Source organism: Homarus americanus, unplaced genomic scaffold, assembly GCF_018991925.1.
Source record: "Homarus americanus isolate GMGI-L3 unplaced genomic scaffold, GMGI_Hamer_2.0 scaffold52512, whole genome shotgun sequence".
In the NCBI taxonomy this organism is placed as follows: Eukaryota; Metazoa; Arthropoda; class Malacostraca; order Decapoda; family Nephropidae; genus Homarus; species Homarus americanus.
The window spans coordinates 3161840-3181289 of NW_024735442.1; the positions used below are offsets into that span (position 1 = coordinate 3161840).

Consider the following 19450-nt stretch of genomic DNA (forward strand, 5'->3'; position numbering starts at 1 on the left):
TCGCTGAAATTGTTTTTCTTATAACATTTATTACTTTTATAATATTCTATATGTGTATTTATATGTCCACAAATAGAATATTATGTGTGTGACATCAACACCCCAAAACATGAGGCACCACTGCAGCGTTAGGGAGGGAAATAAGTCACTGCTCACCAGACCAGACTCAGTTGGTCCAGGATCCGTGACGCTATTTATAAAGGCATAAAAGTGGACGGGGAGGAAACAGACGTCTGGCTTACTAATCCCCCGTGAGTGAAGGTACGAGGGAGCCACACTACACACGTGACTCTCCCACAACACCACCAGTGTATGGCTCACTCCCGGCTATAAGGGGCGAGGGTGAGACACACACGGTGGGGGACGCGTCTGTTTGGGGTCAGAAATAAAGGTGGATGAGGAAAGTGTGGCGAGACGTATGGAAGGAGGGTGGGTCAATGGTACTCAGGTGTGCAGGGGGGGGGAGGGTAATCACTAGGTCAGCCCTGTAGTGTACTAAGCACTGTACAGTACTCCCGGGCGTGAGAGACAAGGACTGTAATCCCTTCCTCGCATACAACATCCCAGGGCTGGGGGAGGGTGCTCTCCGTCCCCACCACCACTGAGCACATGGAATCTTTTTCCTCGTACCTCATATCCCTTCTCTTCCCTCCCCTTCAGACAACAAATGGTAGTTAAAGTAGATAAAATATAATATAATAATAATGGTTGCCCCTCGTCTAACGAGGATGGCGGGCCCAAGGGTCACCTAGGCCTAAATTTGTTTAAGGTGTAGAAACTGTCGCCAACAAAACAACCACACCCTGAGTTAACGAGCTCAGTGACCCAGTGTCAAGGAAAACTCCCAGAAAATACGGACAACTCGCCAACTGCACTGGCTAACCATTACCCCGGAACACGATCAGCAAATCGGTCAACATCCAGGTCCCCAATTACTACTGGGGAGACAGAGGCATAAGCGTAAAGAAACTTGCCCATATAAGCTTAAGATACAAAGACAGACGCCAGAAACTAGAATTAAAGACTCTGATAAAATACCTGTAACCTGAGCAGCACACAGCAAATAAACTCCAAACTTGTAAGAGAAGCAGCAATCAACTTTACTCGTGACAGGATTATACGAAGAAAATGTAAAATTGAGAAAATATCACCTTCCATGACTTCGAATTCCCTCCCTCCAGCCTCCAAACACTGCGCCACCCTGACACCAGACTTTCATGCCAGTAAAAAAAAAAATAATACTGAAAGATATCATTACATATTACTGCACTATGTCATGGAACATAATTCTCAGAAAACTCCACCTGCAATCACGAACACGTCACCGTCAGAATTAGTCAGCTACCACAAAACACGGAATGTACTGTTAACACGTAGGTTGAGAATTAATAATGGATACAGTTTCAGACGTGTTAATCACCCAAACACGTAACAGTGCCGAGGTAAAGCGATACTCGGGGTTCATTTGTGAATTTTATCTTTCAGTCTGAGGTTGACGACACCGTGACCACCAAGACATAATGGGTGGTGACTTTCTTGAGTAACTGAGAACACACACACACACACACACACACACGAGTGACCATAACCCCCCAAATTCAGGAAGAAGACACCTGTACTAATTACTGAACACCTGAGTGGTACCCCGGCACATATAAGGCAGCAGCTTCTCAAAGACAGATACACTTATTCAATTTACAACTCGGGACGAACAGACAAACAGAAGTTCTAAGTCTTCTCACGGTACAGGTCGGAGGGGAAGAAACTCGAGTCCAGCTTCAGGCCGTAACTTTCACAAGGTGTCAGTCCTGAATCGAAGCAGAACTCCTTATATCACCAGCTTGTAAGAGGCCATTAAATATCCAGTAATTAACTCCTCTTCACAGGTGTTCCAGATGTTCTAAAAGCACGCGCGCGCACACACACACACACACACGTCTTCTCTCAACTCTACCCAACGTCAGCTAGAGAAGGTACAGAAGAGGGCCTGCAGAATCATACTCGGCGCAGACTACTTGGGCTACAACAACGCTCTCTCCACCCTGGAAATGCCACCCCCGTGACCTCCACCACCACGCACTAGCAGGATTTGGCAGTGGACTACTGCACCATCCTCGCCCTCGTCATCGCCACCTGCAGACCCCCGCCCACCACGCGCAGTCCGCCACTACAACAAAATTCAAACCATAAGAGCCCGTACTGATAGATATAAGAACAGCACCATCCCATCTATTGTTAAAATAATAAACAACTCTTGATTTATGTACTGTACAGCCCTGTAAATGTATTCAATACATATTATTGTCTAAATCACATGTAAGTTTGTATATTTTCACCCACCAGCTGCAACTCTATTAATAAACCGTTTATTATTATTATTATTACACACACCTTATCGTGATCACGTGACTCCGGTTTTTTATTTGCCATGACTTAGTAGGACGCTGACATGAATTACCAGGATAATCATGATGGTTTGACCTCTTCGTGCCTGTAGCATCACTCACCTGTGCTTCACCTGACACTGATCAACACCTTACTGTGAGTTACAATGTCTGTTTGACCTCCCCGTACCTCCTGTCCTGCCAAACACTAGTATCTTATATTTGATCTTGATAGCGAGTTCATTTTAGTTGTAGTGACCTCTGTCTGACCCTCTCCTCATCGTCACCAACATTATCTTCTCTTTTCTTTCGGTCTATCGCTAATAAACATCCACCAACACTCACGTCCTGTACCGAGGTCGTTTAAATGCACGTCTAAACTCTTCCTTATAAGTCAGGTCTTGGTCCAATACGAAGGTAGAGGCGTATGAAAAAAAAAGTCCCATAGGCATGACTGCAGCATGGCCGGTACGGATTCAACCACCTTCACTTCCCCATTTACAGCTGGGTGAACTGAGAGTACCTGAGGATCGACCCACCACCAGGAACTCCTCACACCTGAATCTCCCACACATACCCACCCACCACGACCCCCGGGCCAAGGAAGACGACCCTTAGCGCGCAAGATAACGGTTAGATTATCACGGACATGTGAGCTGACTTACCCAGGTAGCCATGAACAACCTGGGGGAGTGGGGATAAAGAGACGCGTCACCCTCCAGGTTTTTTTCCCGCGGTAGCTGCCAGGGTGCGCGATAAACGGAAGATTAATGAGTCAACTTTCCCTATCACTTGTCAGAAAGGGGTATTAACTCCGGGTTATGAGAAGGTGTACATAAATAGATATAAGCAGGTGTTGGTGCGAGTGAGGTAGACGTGGGGGTGTAGATACAAGTGTAGTGTGGGTGATACTGAGGGTGTAGCGGACATGGTGGTGTAGCTACAAGAGGTAATGGGTGTTGGGAGTGGGTGGGTGTATGATGAATAGAAAACTTAAAACATCAGAGTAGGGAAACATTTACCTTTTAGTAGCCTAAGGAATGAACACGCCAGGTAAGTCCCCCCCGTCACGTTATATGATCAGCTCCCAGGTAAGTTAGATCAGGTGTCGTGTTTTATCTTCAAGTGATAGTACAAGTGCCACGTCCTCACATAAGGGATTCCAACATGTGGCACTCGATAAGGTAGAGTAGTGGGAGTGCCAGTGTGCCAGAGTAATGAATAAAAATATCACCGTAAATTGAATAGGCATGGTTTAACTTGCTGGGGATTTCGTGTATTTAATAAACTTGTCAGTCAGTACCTGTATCGGTCATTCCCTTACCAATAAAAGTTCTGTTTTATCACGAGTTTTTTAATTTTGTTCAGTATCCACCAAGCTTATGTGTTGCCTCATCCCTATCTTAATTCTTTATACATAAATGACTTTTTGGAGGGTCTAAATTTTTCACACAGAACAGGTGGGGCGTGAGTAAGACATTTATTGCCATCTGTACCTTATCATATATTCAAGATGTCCGTAGTAAGTCTGTCTGTCTGTCCATAACTGTACTTGGGAACGGAAATGGCAGCAGAATTTACATACTACAACGTACATGTATACTCACCATAACAACCCGTAGAGCTGCTGTGATTCCAAGGCCAAACTGACCCTGGCCTGGCACCCCTCTCCAGATTCCTTAGTTGTTATTGATTTATTGAAACTCTGAACCACCGTATAGAACACACACATAATATTATATAAACAACTTTAACAGTTTCAAGAGACTTTCCCATAAAAGTAATACGTCAACAGGGGAGTTGTCGGGTCAAGAGAGGTCACGAAGGGTCAGCTGCAGCTACGTCACCACCCAATACTGCCACCTGTCCTTCACCACCACCATACTTTCTCCCACACCATCACCAACACTCATCTACCACCACCACCACCACTATACATGTTCCCTCAGCAACCACCACACTGTCTGCTCGCACGCTGACCAGGTTAACCCGTACCAGTAAAGTCAGACCCTGCCGTAAACAACTTCATTTATGTCTCAACTTCAGGTCCAAAAACGGGAATAAAACCAGCTGGACACGGAAGGGGATAAATCCGTCGTGGGTGTAAGTCAGGCGAGCCGTCAGGGAAGTCGTCATTGATCCTACTGCAGCAGCACGCACCGTCGGCTCCCCGGCTCCCACTGGACGCTTATACCCCCAAAAAAACTTATCATTATTACAACTCCCGCCCCACCCAGCCTCCTGGAGGTCTTCTTCTTCCCCTCCTGTAATCTTCATCCACATCCTGATTGTCACCTTCATCATCTTGCCAAATTTGCGTCTTCATTATGTAAAATTTATGACATCATTGCCAGACAATTTTTATTATCTTCCGGCAAGCAAAGCTGAGGTTGTGGGGGAATACATGTCACAGACCGCAGCGTGAAGTGGTGGAGCCGACACAGCCAGGGAGGCACCCAGGCTGTACTACACGCGGTGACTCCCCAAGTGTACAGTCACAACCAGAGCCACTTGATATTCTACAGGTGCCTCGGTCTTGTGTACAACCTTGGTGTATGCAGGTGGTAACGCCTGAGTGAGTCAACATTTATGGAGGATGATAAGAGACGTAACTTCCCTAATTCTTCAACTCTGACCAAAAGTGATTCTATCGTAAAACCTTTTCTCTTATCGTATTATTGTTAAAATCGTCTGGGATTTTCTCCCGCTAAGTTTCCAACCTTCGTTTATCTTCCATTGTGCCAAGAGTCATTCTTAGTGATATCAAATGTCCCTCACCTGTGCCAAGTGTCACTTACAAGTCCCAAAAGACCAGGTGTTCCAACAGCTGACACGTGATACCCAATAGTGCCACACGCTAAGTTATCACAACTAAACGTCTCTAGGGCAGTGCCAAACATTCATTCTGTAGAGCCAAATACATCTTATGTTGCCTCTGTTCCTCGGTAGAGACGCGTGACACAGCAGCTGTGTGTTGGGAGGTGGCAAGCGTTCTTTTTGTGAGTCAATTTTCGATGCAGTATTCAGCAGTGGCGTGTCCCCAGAGGCGCCACTAGAGTGTACAGGAGTTAAACTACCCACATTTACTACCACTGTTTCCCGTATCATCTACCTACACCATTGACCCTCCCGACAGTTTCTGAAACCACGCAATGCATCTTAGATTGTTCACCCGTTATCACTCGGCGCCACCAAGCTAATGCACTATTGATCGCCTGACCCTGCATGACCACCAGCCAGTGTGACGCCACGCTCCACCTGCTCCACACCTGCTCCTCCACCACCCTTAAACCACACCATTTGGAAATATTCTTCATCGGTGTTTAATATCTAGTTTGTAATGAAGCAACCTGGCTTACCAGAATACAATTATATCGCCAGAGAACACGCAGTAAATTACACACACGTGGTGTTTACAGCTGGGCAGCGATTACACGAGACTGTTGGTGGGTCACGGCATGATGGCACAACACCTCTCACCACCACACACCTGGATAACTTTTGACTACTCCCACTGTCTTAACACCCGTCCAGGTCAGCGGTGAACATTACAATAATATCAGAAATCAATGATAATATCGTCAACTTTTCCGGGATTACACCCAGGACGAGGTGCATACTGATGGTCTCACTGCAGGGGGAGTGTGGGTGTCTCAGTCACTGACACTTGGTGGAACGGGGAATACTGTTAATGGAGGTGCAGATGGTGTAGTGGGTGGAGTAAGTGGAGAAGAAAGTGTAGAGGTAGTGGAGTCCAACGGGTGGGGCAGAGGGGGGGGTTAGGGGGGGTGGGAGGAAGGGCAAAAGAAAGTGTATGGTTAAGAAGCAGAGGGCAGGTGGAGGGGCAAGGGGGACTGGGTAGAGGGCGACGCAAGCAAGATTACCACCAATGTCCGACTCGCCACCACAGTGTACCACGACCCTCCACCCACACCACCACCCACACCCACCACAGTGTACCACGACCCTTCACCACACCCACCACAGTGTACCACGACCCTTCACCACACCCACCACAGTGTAAGACCCACACTACCTCACCCCGGCTACGACCACACCTGCCCTACCTCACAACTACCTGCCCTACCTCACAACTACCTGGCCCACACCTGCCCTACCCCACAACTACCTGAGCCCACACCTGCCCAACCCCACAATATATTCGCCACGGCACAACACACTATACTAACATAAACAATAGAACACAATTGGGTAAAGCTTACCTAAATGGCTCGTTTCCAATGACATAACCATCAAATTGGGCAATTAAGTCCTATTTTCCCCTATTAACTTTCTTCAAGTATAGAGTTTGAGTAATTATGAATATTTTTAAAGTTAATAGGAAAAATGACTATCGGTTAAGGACCAGGAAAGAATTATTTAGTTAGTTTAGTTCAATAGTGTTTTAACCTACTAACAGTCAGGATGAAGGTGTCGAGTGTATTACGTATGTATTAATTACAGGTAAGAAGACATAATTACCTGAGCTCTGATTCACGCTTGCTTCCTCTCCATGTATGTATGTATGTATGTCTCGGTTCTTTCTTTCCTTTCTCTTATTTCCCATTCCTCTTATCTCTCCCTCTTCTAGCTCCCACATTTATTTCCCTTTAAGCACAGCACTACCAAACTTTGACCCATTCTTCCACACACACACACACCAGATATCAACAATGTCAGTAAACACCCATCTAACAACTTTCACCCTCAACGTGATATCATCGATCAAGGATAACTAGCCGCCTCTATCTACACTGGCCGACCTTAACTAGTCAGGCAAGTCTCGCCACGCCCACGCCTAGACCGAGTTCTCTCTCTCTCTCTCTCTCTCTCTCAACGTAACTTTTTTTTTCTGCAGGATGGACGTGGAAGTTATTTTTTTTCGTATTACACAATGTATATAACTACGGTATCTTTGTCCATACTGGGGGTAAAAAATTTTTAAGCGATGGGTTCATGTACAAGCTGAGGCAAAAGTATAGTCCAATGAACCCGGAGTCAGATTCAAATTTCCACATCCAAATCGTGGTTAAGTTACGGGTAGGTTAGGTTAGGTTAAGTGAAGGTATAAGTTAGGTATTGCGTAAGTAAATTATTGGTGGTTAGTCTAGATGAGAGAGAGAGAGAGAGAGAGAGAGAGAGAGAGAGAGAGAGAGAGAGACGGCACTGGTGAAATATATTTCTAGTGAGGTGTGTGTGTGTGTGTTCTTCCTGGTGTATTTCTGGTATAATTAAGAGCCAGTTATATTTATCTATTTAACTATTCTTACAAAAATAATGGCACCTAGACCTTTAGCAGCACCAGGTAGATACTATGGTCTCCCACTAGAGAGGTTTGTGGCCAGCTGTGAGTTGTAGACTTATCCACTATAGATATTTCCACTACTACTCGTGACCACGTTCGCATTCTCGCAGTTTGTTGAGTATTGTAAACAACGCATTATAATTATTGTTCTAGACGGGATGATCGTAAGAGAGAACAACTTAAAACGTCTTAAAATACCTTAGTTACTACAGTCGTTATGTCTCCTCAGATGTAGCCAGCTTTCAAGGCATGTTTCTTCCCTGTTCGGTACCTTCCACGGCGTGTGTGACAGATCCCGCCACCAGCCGAGAAAACCCTACTGTACGTTTACATTCATTATTATACGAATTTCACAGTTGAAGTTAAATACATTAGTAAGAGCAAAGGTATACAAGAGATACCACACTGTAGAGGCAGGTCACGCGGCACCTGCCAAGATTCTTCACCGTAAGACAAATTCCAAGATGAATGGACACGTCTCGGTGAGTAAGGGAGAGTCTGACAGTGTAATTCATCAGCATCCACACTGCCTCTCAGATACTCCACACTGATATAAACAACAGTACATCCATCCCTCGGTACGTAAACAAGGTGTGACAGCCGCAGTACTACCCTAACACCTCAACTATCGGTACCAAGGTTCATCGTCATTGATCTGCAGTAGAACGTGAAGGTTGGCCGGGTAAGGTAATCTATCCCTCCTTCACCTCCCAGAGAGCAAATGTGTGGGTGGTCAAAATCACAAGAAATAATACCTAAATAATCAAGAGCGAAAATGTTGGTTCTCACACATAAAAATATGACAAGACGAGACATATAATGAATGTATATCCTGTACTAGTAGGTAAAGAAGAACATATCCGGTGGTGTACAAGTCTAGACATCGAGGTATAAAAAATTGTCTCGTTGTCGTCCTGGACCTAAAATACAGTACTCTCTTACAACCACACCTCACACACAAGGGACAACCCACCGTCACCTGCCTCCCTATATCACCATGGCTGAAGAAGACACAGCCATCATAAAAATTTCTCAATATTTCACAAGATTTATGAGTTAGGTAAATTTCATCAGCTCGATAATACTTCAACTAAGAAAAAATTATAACACAAAATTTATATTCGTGTTGATACCACAAAGTTTACTACCAAAAAAAATTGTGATAAAAAGGCTCTCTTTATCTCTCGTGTGAAAATTTTAAATATTACTAAGTCTTCAAGGATAAAGTCAGGTTAAAAACGGATTTCTCTATCAACATGACTGAGCTCATTATAACAACAAGCACTAAATATACTCCCCTATATGTTATAACCCAACCACCACCAGGTAACACAGACAGCCAACACGAAAATAGCAATCAGTTACCGCATGTCTAGTTCCATCCACGTTAACTACCAGCTCCAACTGACAGCAATAATAACTAGTCCGCCACACACGCCCAGTCAGACGCGCGGCTTCGATCTATGCCAGCAGCGCGCCCTGACCTTGAGCCCAACATACAGGGCTGTGAGCTGATAAGTACCCGCATTGACACCAGTGACAGCCAGCCACCACTCCTGCAGGCAGCACCCTCCTCCTCCTCCTCCCTCATACACACGCTAATTAAGGATGACACGCAATAAACGTATCACATATATCACTCTTCACATTCTACTCTCTCTCTCTCTCTCTCTCTCTCTCTCTCTCTCTCTCTCTCTCTCAGCTTTAATAAACACTCGCGTAAAACAAAAATGTAAATTATGTGTACACTGGACATGACAGCCACAGGTGAACCTAAACAAACAACAAACTTAATCTACAGTATAGCGGGTGAGTCAGTACAACCTCAACACCTGTCATCATACATCAGTCATTGTACACCAGTCATTATACAACGTCAGTAATTATACAACATCAGTCACCATACAACACTACTCATCATACAACATCAGTCACCATACAACACCAGTCACCATACAACACTACTCATCATACAACACTAGTCATCACAACACCAGTCATTATACAACGTCAGTAATTATACAACATCAGTCACCATACAACACTACTCATCATACAACATCAGTCACCATACAACACCAGTCACCATACAACACTACTCATCATACAACACTAGTCATCATACACACGTCAAGTATACCCACACGCAAGATGAACTGTAACACCAAGAGGTTAATATTGTAGAAAGCCACACCTTAAGCGGCTCATACCAAGTGTATAAATTTCGTATCTACAAAGAATATACCATGTGTCAGACTAGACCTCCACAGTACACCATATATACCTTGTACTCTTGACCACCTCTCCACAGTACAGTACATCCACTATCACTCAACATAGACATCCAACATCCACACCTGGAGTTATCTGTGGAGCGCCGGATGTGCTGTGTGGATAACGATATATTGCCACCACACCACTGTACATAACTAACTAACTAACACGCATCCATTTATTAAGTTAACGGGTTGCTTATTCCTATCACCTGAAGATACGACACCCTAACATATTTCTCCTGAAGATTAACCAAACTAGAGGGGGTTAGGTTAGGGTCGTTAATCTTCAGGTGAAATAATTTGGGGTGTCTAATTTTCAGGTGATCTGGGAATATAATTGTGAGTATATCCGGTTCATTTATATATTTTTTTTTTTACCTTTGACATGATCATCACAATCCCTTTACTAATTCAAACTTTAGAGCGGAAATAAAATGCGAGGCGGACGGAAAAAACGAACGAACGAAGAGAAAGGGCAGCTACGAAATTACTTGTAAAGTTATTTGGCGAATATAAACACGGGTGTATTAGACCAGATTCGTCAAAAATACATGAAAAAAAAAGACATGGAAATTCAAATTCCACCAACGTCACGCAATAGGTATCAAAATAATAAGAATAGGTGAACACGACCAACTGCGCATGCGTCGAGGAAAGCCTTCAAGACGTTCCAGAAAACAGCGAATATTTTCTTTGTGGACAAGATCAGGAACTGGGGCGGCAGAGACTGACACACGCTGCACCGTACCAAAGACTCGGCCAAAAAAATATCGGAAGTGAGGTAAATGAAACTGACGGTACCTACCTCCCAGCATCACAGATAACGGGGGGGAAGGGGAGAGAGGCAAGAGGAAAACTTAACACAAGTCTCCACGGTTCGATAATGGCGGGTAATCTTCAGCTCTGGGAAAACCAACCCCATAAAAAGACATTATAACACTCGTAGCTTAGCTCAGGCCTCATAACAAATAAGAAGATCGGTAATTCGGAGTTGTTTTGTCAATGCTAGGTATCATTACGTCGACCAAACCGGGTTCTTTTATCAATACCCACAGTGATTACGTCCTCCTGCTGTGATGAAGCCTGTGGTTGTGGTAATTCCTGTATGAAAACGGAACAACGATTGTTTTGATGTCTGTCACGGGGCATGCGAACCTGCTCTTTTTTCCCCCGCCCCGACCCGCCTTGCCCCGTCCCTCCATCAACCCAACACATCCTGCCTCTACCTCTTAACCTAACACATCCTGCCTCACCTACTGGCCTCTACCTCTCAACCTAACACATCCTGCCTCACCTACTGGCCTCTACCTCTCAACCTAACACATCCTGCCTCACCTACTGGCCTCTACCTCTATCCTGCCTCACCTACTGGCCTCCCTCTCAACCCAACACATCCTGCCTCACCTACTGGCCTCACCTCAACCCAACACATCCTGCCTCACCTACTGGCCTCTACCTCTCAACCCTAACACATCCTGCCCTCATCCTACTGGCCTCTACCTCTCAACCTAACACATCCTGCCTCACCCACCTCTCAGCCTAACACATCCTGCCTCACCCACTGGCCTACCTCTCAATCTAACACATCCCTACCTCACCTAATGGCCTCTACCTCTCAACCAAACACATCCTGCCCCACCTACTGGCCTCTGCCTTAACCCAACACATCCTGCCCCACCCACTGGCCTCTAACACATCCCTGCCCCACCTACTCTACCCCTAACCCAACACATCCTGCCTCACCTACTGGCCTCCTACCTCTCAACCCAACACATCCTGCCCCCCCACTGGCCTCCCTCTCAACCTAACACATCCTGCTCCCACCCCACTGGCCTCTACCTCAACCCAACACATCCTGCCCCACCTACTGGCCTCTACCTCTCAACCTAACACATCCTGCCACACCTACTGGCCTCTACCTCTCAACCTAACACATCCTGCCTCACCTACTGGCCTCTACCACCTGCCTCAACTCACCTAATGATTAAGCACCCAAACGCTATCTAGAGTTAGGGTGTTTCATCATCATGGTGAAATAAGTTAAGAGGGCTAATCTTCACCTCATTCACTCACTGCCCAAACATAAAACGGATCACCTGAAGAATCTCTATCCCAGCTTATTTCATATGAAGATTAACCACCCCAACGTTAACCTATACCCCAGCTTAACTACCCTAACCTTACCCCCCCCCCTCCACAATAGCGTTAGGGTGGTTAATCTCTATGTAAAATAAGCTGGGATGGCGATTCTTCAGGTGTGAGCCATACACACTACCAGTAGCCAGCTGGACGCACCGTTTATCACTGGATATCAAATCACTTTAACCAGACAGACTAACACAAGCGTACAAAGTCTAATAATATAGAGAATAAATTTTAAAAGGCATGAACAAAAACTTAATCTCACGTACAGGGTTCGTCTGACGTTACAAATTACAGAGCATTTACAGAGTCTCAAGGTATAATTTACTCTCGTGAGGTCAAAGATACGTGCACCTCTTAGGAAACAATTCTTAGTGGGTATATTAAACATTTCATCACTAAAACTCTACGAAACATCATCCACAAGAAGACTTATCAACCACAGTAATATTTGTCTTATCTGTACTGTGAGAAAATACGGATAAATTTCCCTCGCGTTAAAATTGTAAATCAGTTTAAATTTTGTATCGTGTTTTCATCTCTTTCCTGTGATCAAGTTCCCAAGACTCTCCATCACCATTAAGCGAGTTCTTGAGAGTCTTCTTTCTTTTTCTGCCACAACTGATGACTTTTGCCTTTAAGAGCAGCTAAATGTCAGTCAGGTGTGTGTGTGTGTGTGTCGATAGGAGTGACACTGTGTAGTGAACCAAACAATAAACTCAAAGGTAGACTAATTTTCCTCAATTTAACAAACAAAGATAGTGCATTGTTGTCCTCAAGGAAGACACATTAGGCAACCAAGGTATTATGAATGCCAGGAACCACACCCAAAATTGTCTCTCTCACCCAACTCCCCCTCTCCCCACTACACAGTTTGTTGAAATCATTATCGTGAAGCGTGGCAGCAGCACATCACCACACTGACAACTTGACAATTCCAATTTGTATGCTGTACAGCCTAACACCAGAGAGTTGTATTGTGTCTTGGTGAATTACCTTAAGAACTGTCTACTTAAGTTCTACAATGATCCTGGAAACAGAGGGAATAACTACACCCAAGGAAAGGATAAATACAGTTTATACAGCCGAGACACTGACCGCAACACACACCCCCTTGAACTAGAGAGAAACAATAAACTTACAAGTACAAAGACGAAATAAACAAATAAAAAAATCTGAATAACAATGTCTCTCTAAGCAAAATTAAAGTTATTTACTATATCAAAAGTGTGCACAGACGTATAAATGTCACTGTAGTGGTGATGACAGCTCTGACACGGAAACACACCAGCTACTTGTAAATGCATCACACGGCTCATTTTGCAACTGGACAATGCAGGGTGTACACAATTGAAACAACCTCGTTTCAGAAACACCAACATCAACCATACCAAAACTAACCCCACGTACTGTAAGGTCAACTAATCATACATATGCCCAAATAACCAAACCTATATCCAACTATCCATACACATAACATAAGAACATAAGAATGGAGGAAACTGCAGCGGGCCTATTGGCCCATACTGGGCAGTCCCATTTACACCCAACCCCTATCGCTCTTATATCCATCCAACCTATGTTTGAAGTTATCCAGCGTATTAGAGTTAATGGTGATATTTGGTAACTTGTTCCACTCATCCACTACTCTATTTCCAAACCAATGTTTACCTATTTCGCGCCTAAATCTAATTTGTCTAATTTAAAATCATTGTTACGAGTTCGCTCCTGGTTGGATAGTTTGAGTACCTTTGTAATGTCACCTTTGTTCAGCCCTGACTTCTATTTATACATCTCTATCATATCGCCTCTCACTCTCGAGGGAGTGCTACCTGACCTAGCTCGGAGAAGGATGTGCCCTAAGACCAGAGGAAATGGCCTCCGTGGATCGTTGTGTTGTGGGGGAAGAGGGACGGTGTGTGGGGGAAGACGACCCCCTGCTAACCAGGACCCATAGTGTAAACCTGAGTAGCAAACTGACAATTGCCTTACACAAAACAGGGACAAAATCAGATTCACAACTGGCTAGCGAGTGGCGAGTGAGTATGTGTGTCCCTATCAGGTGGCAGTGCTCCACCAGCGGCCCGCGGCGAAGGAAGTGATAACCTGTAATTGTTGGTGAATTTACACCTGGGGGCACTCCACTCTGTGCCAAAGTCTAAAATTCATCTACAACTCTTATTCTCGAGTGGGAAAATCATCATAAACAGGAGATGACAACGTGTATTTGTTAACTCAGAGTGGGTCATTTTAAAGTGATTTAAGAGAACCCTGGTTTAAAATACCTTCTTGGTTCTGGAGATTACTCATATTTTATTTCCAGTTTTTGAGTCCCTAAAAGAATATAAATATAGTTCACACTTTTGCATTTTACGAACACACACACACACACACACACACACTTAAACCAATAATGACTTCTGAGACCGGTGGTGCAGCCGTCTGTCCATCCTTCATCACGTTCACACAACCTTTAGAAATAAATTAACAATAGCTGTTCTAGGTGTCCAGCAGCTACACAAATCCTACCACAAATAAATTCTAAAATCTCCAATAAAACTAATCATCTTGAGCCACCACATAACATTGTTCCCTTTAGTAGCGGGGAATTAGTGCCAGGATGGATATAATATGTCTCGACACCTTCCCCGCCACCAGCTTACAACACAACGTTAATCTGCCCACAGCACATCTACATATTGCATCTGTACGAGGCCGTCAACCATAGCTATTGTGTGACTAATGGATAATACTCTCCCTCCTGTATATATAGTGGAATCGGCCTTAATTTACCACTGTTAGTAAGCGACTGCTGTAACATAACTTTACTCGTTTTAACTAATTACTAAGTAAATCCTTAGGAGTGTGAGTGTGTGTGTGTGTGTGTGTGTGTGTGTGTGTGCGTGTTGGGCGGCGCCTGCGGTCCACTTCCACCACGGACTGACGTCACAATGCGGCCCACTCGCTAATGTTCACCTGTCACCTTTACAAGTAAACATGTCCCTTCTCCTCCACACACACACACACAGCTCGCCTGATTTAATTACTGTGGTGTAACCTTGTAAGAGGTAGCGCAGCCCTGGCTTCCCTCAGCTGCAGTCCTCCCCTAATGGTGACAAAACACCTCAGCCTGTCTAGTAACACTGATTCAGATGTATATATACAATAAAACATCTATACGTTCATAATGCATATGCCAGTTTCCATTGCTTTTAATATAGTGACCACACAATACCTAACTAACGAAGCCAAGTTGAAATGCCTCTATTGATCTCACCATCCACCTCCACATAAAAAAGTTGTCCCGTGCAAATAAGCTTTGACTCATGAACGACGACAGACCGACTTGAGAACTTATTTCCCACACCAGATAGAGAGGAAGAGTAGCTGCAGTTTACCAGGACACCATCTGTGGGGTCTGTACCCGACTAAGAGACAAACCTGGTCCACGGAGGCCGAGGGAGTGGAAAAGGTATACCCAACAATGGGAAGGTATTTGTCCCGTGAGGCCGGCGGTACGAGGAGGGACTGTCAACAAGGGGAGGAGTGTGACCAGCAGGAAGAAGAATTTACCCACGAAAAGATGAAATATGTTCACTGGGCCTAGCCCTAGAGGAAGAAGTTTGCCGAGAACAAGAAAACAAAGTTATTCACTTAGAAGATGAAGTTCTGTTCACAGAAGTCACTAAAATACATCAGCAATTTGCAGGTCGGGCCGAGAGAAGAGCCCCTTCCTATAAGCTAAAGAGAGAGCGGGGAAAATCACCCCATATGAGGAACGAGTTGACCAGAGGCAGTGTGGGAGGTGTGGCCACAAAAGGAAGGGCCGTGTCCATGAAGGCGGCAGGAAGGACCTAAGCGTGACTGGGTGAAAGAGGCAGGCAGGTCGGGGCAGCAATAAAGCCTTCCGCCAAACACTGGTATGACCCAGCCCGCTGGTGCCACTCACTCATAAGGAAGCACTGTTGGCCTCATCCCTGCTCCTCACACTGCCACCACTATTGTGCTACTACATTAACGCCCCTGAAGTCCCTCACACTCAACAATGGACTCCCTTATCACACAACTCTTCACTCTACTTAATATACTATCACAACCCAATGATAGAGGAGACCCTTGCACTCGTCCTCATTCATCAAGGTGCTTTACAACAGCTCGGGTAAGACAACCTCTTCCCCATAATTAACGTCACAAGTGTCTGACGAGCACCACCAACACGTCACCTACAGAACAAAGGGATGTAAATATTATGGTTAGGGAAGTTACCTGCGGGTAGGCTTCCGGGACCACGCACCTCTCAGGTTTACCGAGGTCAATTTAGCAGGATATCACGAGTATATGTGCACAGGTGTGGTAATTAACCCAACACCTCCGATGCTTCCTGCATGGTTAACAAGGTAGGCTACACCGGAGACGAAAGATCTAAACTGCATCACGCTTAACGAGGCTCACCTCCAATTAATACCCATCCGCTACCGGGAGATAAGACACTGATGTTTATTCACCTGTAATCGTCACACAGATTTACACTAGTTTAACATACACATAAAAACAACACAATGAAGTAAAACCAAGAATGACCCCTGAATGCCCTCCCTTAAAGGCTTATTTCAGACGGGTCCTTGTATACCAACACTTGTTCTACCCTAGGGAGCTACAGTAAGACTCACCACCTACCTCACGCCTGTACTGTACGCTCTCTCACTATCTTGGCTTGTCACCCTCCCACCCCTTCCTCTTTAGATCTACCAAAAAATGACTCCTTCCTCCGGCTCAATCAATACCTTGAACCACGCCTTTTGATGCACCGTAACTCTTAACAATCTCTTGATCTATCGTTAACTATATTTATCCCTGCCCCTTGATTAATCTCAAGTTCCTATTTAATTCTTACTCCGGAGATATCTTAATCCCCATTTAAACTTCTCCCTCTTGATCTACTGAACCTTGAAATATCGATTCATCTTCCCCTCTCTAAAACGCCATTTCCCCCTTTTATTAGTGCATGCCAGTACCTTTTCGGTCTAGTAATGAATAATAAATCTGGGTTCGATATTTCTTACCCAACTCCCTACAATACTTATTGAGACAACCGGTGCTACACTCACATCGGCCCAATAATCTGCCGACCACCACCTCTCCCCGCACGATGGCAAACTGATTTTATACTTGGTAATATTCAAAATAACGAGAATGTAAACTTTGGAGCTTAAACCAAAGTTAATTTATGTTTCTGTTTTATTTGTGGCTGGTTTACTTAGGTATCCTCTTCCCGGTCCAACAACATACTTCTAGTCTCCTTCCCACTTTCCCGGTCCACCAACATAATGGTCTACTCCCCACTCCCAGTCCACCAACGTACTGGTCTATTCCCCACTCTCCGGGTCCTCCTACGTACTGGTCTACTCCCCACTCCCAGTCCACCAACGTACTGGTCTATTCCCCACTCTCCGGGTCCTCCTACGTACTGGTCTACTCCCCACTCCCAGTCCACCAACGTACTGGTCTATTCCCCACTCTCCCTCCTACGTACTGGTCTACTCCCCACTCCCAGTCCACCAACGTACTGATCTATTCCCCACTCTCCCAGTCCAACACACGGGTCTACTACTCCCCACTCTCCCGGTCCATCAACACACTGGTCTACTCCCCACTATCCCGGTCCACTAACATACTGGTCTACTCCCCATTCTCCCGGTCCACCAACATTCTGGGTGCGTAACCTTAAAGAACTGCTAAACGAATTAAAGTTTCGAGAGACGTAGTATAAATTACATTAACTTCTCTACAAATATATCCATCTCTTATTCTCAGTCTCCCAGCGTTGAGATTTTCTTCACTCGTCCGCATCAAAACATAAAACGTAGTGTACAGTAATTCAAGACAGTCAATATTTGTCCAGCCACCCAGAAAACACGAAGGGAGGGGAAGTCAGTACACCTCTAGTAATTATAATACAAAGTGGTACACAAGTTCCTCACCTCGTGTTGTAGTGTTTGACTTGTGTAACTACGAGAACTACCGCATTGCCGTAAGAAAAAAAGGGGTCACTTACCTATTTTTCAGGATACGGAAAATTATTCCTTTCTCGGGTACTTCCTTCACGAAATATACGTATATAGAGCACTGTCTTTACCAAGTCATATATCCACACTTAAACAATAGCACAGGTGATGACAAATGTTTAAAGTACCCCTGCTGGCGCTCCGTCACACATCTCACGACTGAGTCTGGGGGATAACTGAGTAAAGCGGACGAAGAGACGCTTTAGCCTGGGCCTCAGGAGAGTGGCGAGGCAGCGGTGCGTCAGCTGGCGAAGCACGTGGTGACCGAGGGGGTACAAATGTCACGCGGGGGTACATCTAACACGCTGGAAAATTGAGCTGATATAGTTCCTGCAGTCGCTCTTTATCAATATTTTTGTTATCTACAGGATAATATAAAGATGAAATTTCATTACTTGTTTTTCTTTACACTAGACATAACTTAATTAATTTTAAAAAGTAATACCAGTTTCACCTCCAGTTCAGACTGCCTACACCATTTTTCTTCTGAAGGACTGGATGGCGTACCGTCATTTCCACGAGGTACACATCGTTTCTTATCGTACACACGCACTGCAGTTTGGTTCTCTATGTCAGCTTCTGGACTACGGTGTATGCAAGTTCATGTATCTTAATATAAATATAAAATGCAGTGGAGGGCGAGGCGTCGATATTAGTAGCAGGCGCAGTAGGGAGTAATCGTCCAGAACATCCATTTATGGTTTGTTTGCTTACGGTAATGCTAAGTTGTTGTATTGTCTGTGTTCATTAAATCAGTTTTCTTCAAAGGCTTTACGGGTGTGACTGGTGACGTCATCTCTTACGACCAACACGGGCAAAAGGTTTAGTTATTTTCGTATGAACTTCGTGGCGTAAGTGATAATGTAAGGTAGTGTGGCCTCCAGCAAGAGGTACTACAAGAAAGGATGACCTCTAACAATAACCGGTAATGTGGCCTCAACAGAGATATTGTGACCTCCAACAGGCCATGCATAGTAATAGAGAACAAGGTGTTGTGGTGTGGTGGTGTTTTTGAGGTTTCTTGCCATTTCGCCTTTCAGCTATTTCGGCCATGGTGTGGTGAGGGCTGGGGGGTAATGTGTAGTAGCCTCGACCCACAGCCACGTCACTCACCGCCGACATCTTTAGTAGTCACCCAACACTCAGACAGTAAAGTCACACCGGTCATTACTGTATACACCTGTGCCTACCTCGCCTCAACCACCTCATCAAATATATACCTAATCACTAAATGTTAATCCTAATCACTAAATGTTAATATCACATCCAAAAACTTTG

The 19450-nt window shown here is 44.8% G+C and overlaps 1 protein-coding gene across 4 annotated transcripts in view; it reads right to left on the reverse strand.

Annotated features, from left to right (window-relative positions):
- Nucleotides 1-18386, reverse strand: part of LOC121871000 (rootletin-like) — a 103160-nt gene extending 84774 nt beyond the window's left edge. For all 4 annotated transcript variants that reach the window (XM_042373026.1, XM_042373028.1, XM_042373022.1 and 1 more), the window contains exon 1: nt 18163-18386. The gene's annotated coding sequence lies outside the window, so the exon portion shown is untranslated. The remainder of the gene's footprint in view (nt 1-18162) is intronic.
- Between the last annotated feature and the right edge of the window lie 1064 nt (nt 18387-19450).